The 6,000-nt window shown below is 45.5% G+C and overlaps 1 long non-coding RNA gene across 1 annotated transcript in view; it reads left to right on the forward strand.

Annotated features, from left to right (window-relative positions):
• The window catches only part of LOC130274421 (uncharacterized), a 47,079-nt gene extending 42,865 nt beyond the window's left edge, over positions 1 to 4,214 (forward strand). The window contains exons 2-3 of the long non-coding RNA XR_008844363.1: positions 2,155 to 2,291; positions 3,952 to 4,214. This is a non-coding gene — a long non-coding RNA (uncharacterized LOC130274421). The remainder of the gene's footprint in view (positions 1 to 2,154; positions 2,292 to 3,951) is intronic.
• The last annotated feature ends 1,786 nt before the right edge of the window (positions 4,215 to 6,000 follow it).

A 6,000-nucleotide genomic window follows, 5' to 3' on the forward strand; every position in this document is an offset into this window, starting at 1 on the left:
TTGAGGGATCCGTGCAATGTAAAGTATAGGAAGCTGTACTCACCTGTCCCCGCCGCTCCGGACCAGGTCCTCACCGCTCCCGATGCTGTCCCAGGGGCTCCCGATGCTGTCCCGCTGCTCTGGTGTCTTCTTCGCGATCCTCCGGCTTCTTCCGCATCTTCTGCAGGGTCCGGGCCTTGCTTTCTGGTGAGATTATTACGCTGCTGCGCCGGTGCGACGTGCGTAGTGACGTAATAACGATGCCGGAAAGCGAGGCCCGGACCCTGGAGAAGATGCGGAAGACGCCGGAGGATCGCGAAGTGGACGCGGAGCAGAGGGAATAGGAAAGCGAACCTGCCCGGGATGCTTAAACTGCTATCCGACAGCAGCTTAAGCATTTTGCGCTGTCGGATAGCAGTTAATGCGATGGCCCCGACATATAAAAGCATCGTATGTCGATGCTAATATCGACATGCGATTGCCTCTGAGAGGCCATCGTATGTCGATTTTATCATATGTCGGGGCCATCGCATGTCGGGGGGTTACTGTAATTGTATATAATCTCTATGTTATATGTAAGGGCGTTATACTTTTAAGACTGTTTACCATGTGATTTGTCATGTGATTGTTACCCAGGAGGTATCAGTGACTTAAGGGTGACCAATGGGATCCCACGAGAGTCTCCCCCATAAAAGCCCTGGGAGGAGTTTCTTCTCTTTCAGCTTAGCTGAGGTGCAGTGCAGTCGAGTCTAGGAGTATGTCTGGAGTCATAGGAGTCACAGCTTAGTCTGTCTCCAGTCAAGTCAAGTCAGTCACTGTCATCTATTGTCAAGTCAATGTGGCCTGCACTAAATTGTCCAAAACCACTGCAAATTCCAGCAAGCCCTTAAGATCTTTGAAGTCACTGGTCACCTCCGTGGGCCCGGCTACACTGCATAGACTGTACCATCTGTCACTCAGTAAAGCTACCGTTGTCCGTAACTTGGTGTCAGAGTCATTATTGCCCCCGTGCCTAGCCAAGGATCCAGCGGTATACCTTTGGGTATTGAGGATAAATCACGCCATCTGCCCCTAGGGTAATTCTATCTGCCCTGCATCACACCCCATACCACATTGGCATATGGGGACCTGTTGCAGATTTTGCATCAGGGCCCAGAAGCTACAAGCTACTCCTCTGGTTGGGGCTCAGTGGTACCAGGGTACTGGGTTTCAATCCAAAAAGGACATTATCTGTGTGGACTATGTACTCTATGTCTGTGTTCCACAGTTGGGACCTACATCTATCAGATATGCACAGTATGTCCTTCAGATATGTCATAAATGTTTAAGATAAGACAAACCCTTTATTGTCCAACAAGTATCCTTAAGCCAGCCTTCTTCTTTAACCCCTATAACTCCAGACCACCGCATTAAAGAGAGACCGCTAATTTCACCGTAAATGAGTAGCGTTATTCAGGCTGCGTCGCATTGTATATAAAATAGTCATACGGACTTATTTAATGTATAAAAGATCTCATTGAAGTGTGTAAAGCCTATAGGAGATGCAGCCCCGGCCCTGTGTACTACATTGCATCCTAATAACATACATCAGAGGATAGAGGAAATGGAATCCCAGTTTGCGGGGTGTAATGTTAGTCAGACGGCATAGAAGCTCGGCTCGATGTGCTCATTAGAATTCCAGGGACGGATTCCTCCCCCAGAATCACTAATATCAATGTGTGTATATGGTAAGCGCAACATGGAAGGCTTGGACTCATTTAGATGTGGAAAGGTTCGCACATATCCCCCCCTCTCTCCGCTCCCTCCCATTGCCTCATTTTAATTCTTTAACTCACTTGTTCTGCAAAGCTTCCTATTCCCAAAGGGGGGGGGGGGGGGGAGAGTATCGGTACAGAATAACCAAATTGTGTCCATTAATATTTGCAGTCGCCTCAAAGGAAAAAAAATAAAACCGCCAGGCGAAATAACACGTAACGCACTTTCCTTCCTAATCAGACTTTTAAAACCGCTTTAGTGTCCAGATCATAAAAAATAATAATATCTCTTGTTGACATTTTTACAGACTTTTTCTTTTTTTCCGAGGTGATAGAATCCGGCGCTTCCTGTGTATCCTCTGTATGTATTTCAAAGGTTGTTGTTAAATTTTAATGAGTTGACTGCTGGTTTTGTCCACAGCTCAGATATTTTAAAGCAATGGATAAGGCTGGGAGAACTCAAGAAACTATGAAATAGTCTTTGGCTGCGACAAGCAACTAATTGCACAATTGATTTGTTGCCGATAAATTAATCGATGAATCAGGGTCTAAAAAAAGGTATTTTTTGGGCTTTACTTAAAAAAAAATATATGTACAGTCGGCATATAAAAACAAGCGAACAAGGTTTTTTTTTGCTTCCACCGCGCCCCTATTATTACTTGGCACAGTGTTTCCCAACCAGGGTGCCTCTAGCCTTTGGCTGTCCAGGTATGCTAGGAGTTGTAGACTTGCAACAGCACGAGGCACCCTGGTTGGGGAACACTGGCGAAACTGTCACCTCCGCAGGAGGTTCACCATCAGTTAGGGCATAATGCCATCTAAGAGAAGGTCCTTACCTGCCCTAACCCGATCCCAGCATGGAGTTCTGTAGGTCAATCATGCGGGACCAGCAAAGTAAGGAAAAGGACTTTCTCTTAGATCGAATCTTACCCTAACTGATGGTGCCTGCACCTCCGTACCTCGTACTGCGCTCCACCCCTGGCCGGCTGGCTCCCAGCAGGGAATGAGAAGTTACCGTGCGGTGATTTCATATTCTCCGCTGGAAACTCTGATTGGTCAATCAGAACAGGAGACCGATGAGGGGTCACTGACTCCTATATGTACCTGCACTCGTCTTCCATGTTCCGGGAAGTGCGCGCTGGAGGTGGACCACCTCCGTCTTCCATGGAACATGGAAGATGATCTTAGGAGGACTGATCTCCGGAGTGCAGGTACGTATTAGGGATCGACCAATTATCGGTTTGGCCAATATTGTCGGCCGATATTCACGATTTTGGACGTTGATATCGGCAATTACCTTGCCGATAATCTGATAATGCCCCGCCCCCCCGTACTCCGCACTGCACCGCCCCCCCCACCACCGCACCGGCCAGAGACCGCCGCTGCCCCATTGCCTCCCCCATCCCTGGTTTTATAATTACCTGTTCCCGGGGCCCGGGGTCCACTTCTGGCTCCGGCGACGTCCTGCGGCGTCCTGCGCGCTGCGCAGCGCAATGACGAGTGACGTCCTCAACGCGACGTCATCGTCAGTGCGCACAGTGTCAGCCCAGGACGCCGCCGGAGCCGGAAGTAGCGCGGATCCCGGGCCCCGGTAATTATAAAACCGGGGATGGAGGAGGCAATGGGGCGGTGGTTGGACTAAGGACCGGCAGGGGGAGAGAAGCGGGGGGCGGTGTCTGGCCCCGCAAAAGCCGCTGCAGTTCATTGATTTAAAGCGCCAGCTTTAAATCCATGAACTGCAGCCGCTTCTTCGTGGTCGGGGAGGGTTGGGTTGGGGTGGAGAAATAGCCGATAACTTATACCGGAATATCGGAATAAGTTATCGGCTATCGGCCTGAAAGGCCACAGATTATCGGTATCGGCCCTAAAAAATCGATATCGGTCGATCCCTAGTACGTATAGCAGTCAGTAACCCCTCATCGGTCTCCTTTTCACCCACACTATAACCCATTGCATTGTGTTTAGTGTGGGTGAACAGGATAACCATTTTCCTTTTAATCGTTGCAGCCCTAAAATGGTCTCTGAGATTTTTTTTTTTCAATAATTTATTTATTTTTATTATTATTATTTTTTTTTTACACTTTTCTTTCTTTGGAATTTCAATGAGGAGTAATCTTCGGCATTAGAGAGTGTTACAGGCGGTAAAGTGGAAATCATGTTTCTTAATTTGTTGGCATTCGATAACTCTATAAATCCTAATGTTGTATTTCATTTGCAGGCCATTATGCTGCCGGGAGAGCGTTCCAAAAAAAAGAAAAATTGCAAGCTGAAAAATAAATATATGTAGAGAGCGAGCAGTAATTTGCAGCGCTGTAGTGGATTCATGTCACTTCAGCTGCCAAAGCCTTTGTAATGATTTTTCTTTTTAATAGGCTTTTCGAATGAGCATGTTGAGAAATTTTTGGTGGTACGGAGGCTGCAGTCTAATTCTAACATGGTTGACTTACTTAAACTTATTTTTTTACTTACTGTAAAGTATTTCAAAAAGCCTATAATAAGTAAAAAAAATAAATAAATAAAAACATCTTTCTGCCGTATTATCATCTCCAATCGATGCTGAACAGTGTATATATAAAATGTTTACTGGTACAAGGCGCAGGTTAAGAACCCATTCCCACTATTTCCAAGTGCATCTTATTGTATTCTTTGCATTAAAAATGTTAAAGGAAAACTGTCACTTGTTTTCTCCCGCACTATCCACAGGTACTGGTGGATAGTGCGGGAGACGCTGATTAAAATGAGCCCTACCTTGTCCGGATCTGCGCCGCCATTCTCCTGCAATTGTAGTTTTATTATGTGTTGAAATCTTGCTGTAACTGGCACGGGCGGGGCTCAATAAAGTTAATCAGTTTTGTAAATTACTTCTATTAAGAAATCTTAATCCTTCCAATAATTATCAGCTGCTGAAGTTGAGTTGTTCTTTTCTGTCTAGCAACCGTGCTCTCTGCTGACATCTCTGCTTGTCTCGGGAACTGCACAGAGTAGAAGAGGTTTTCTATGGGGATATGCTTCTACTCTGGACAGTTCCCGAGACAGGTGTCATCAGAGAGCATTTATACTGAAAAGAACAACTCAACTTCAGCAGCTCATAAGTACTTAAAGGATTAAGATTTTTTTAATTGAAGTAATTTAAAAATCTGTTTAACTTTCTGGATCCAGTTTATATATATATATATATATATATATATATATATATATATATATATATATATATTCTGGGATAACCCCTTTAATCTCCCTTCCAGCTGTGATTGATGCCCTCAGGAAAGTAAGCAATTATACAAAACACACAGCAACACACAAAACAACAATCAGGGGTTTAGTAGTACCACGGCCATTCAGGGGTGCAACCATTGCAGGCTGAGTAAACTTGTTCCCATCCTGGAGACAATTAGGTTGTGCGGAACGCTATGTCCCAAATGTCCCAAGCGGGAGATGCCATACCTACAGTGGCAGGGAACCGTTACAGCCTGAAACTGCACATCCTTTATTCCCCCCTTATCATCCGACTCATACTGACATTCATATTCTGGTGACAGTTGCGTGTAGATGCTATTATTGTGCGTCACTCACAACGTGTTTCTGTCACATTATGTGACGTCCTCAGGGGAGTATGGAATTATCAAAAACACACAACAACACACACAGCAACAATCAGAGGTTTAGTAAGACCCCAGCCTTCTAGAGGGTGCAGTGCAGGCTGAGTAAACTTGTGCCATTCCTGGAGACCGTTAGGTGGTCCGGAATGCTATGTCCCAAGCGGCAGATGCGATACCTGCAGTGGTAGGGAATTGTTACAGTCTAAAACTGCACATCCTTTTTACCCCCCTTATCAGACTCATATTGTCATTCCTATTTCGGCAACAGTTGCGTGTAGATGTTTTTATTGTGCATCACTCCAGACACGTTTCTGTCACAGTATATGACTTCCTCAGGGGAGTATGCAATTATCCAAAACTTACAAACACACCACAGCAAGGTGGCTTCGGAACGCTATGTCCCAAGCGGGGGAATGCGATACCTGTAGTGGCAAGGATCACGTCCTTTTTTTTTCACTAAGTGAGGTCACACGCAGGACCACTACATGACTGTGGGTTTCTATATTACTAAACTTCATGGTCCCAAATTTTTTTTTTCCACCCAAAAATGTGCTCAATTATTTTTCCAGCATCCCCTTAGATCCCAGGATCAAAGAGCAAAATCAGTACAGGAATCTTGGTTGACAAACGTTCCTTTTGTTTCTACCCCTTTGAGACCAACCTTAGGG

The sequence above is a fragment of the Hyla sarda genome, chromosome 5 (genome assembly GCF_029499605.1).
Source record: "Hyla sarda isolate aHylSar1 chromosome 5, aHylSar1.hap1, whole genome shotgun sequence".
In the NCBI taxonomy this organism is placed as follows: Eukaryota; Metazoa; Chordata; class Amphibia; order Anura; family Hylidae; genus Hyla; species Hyla sarda.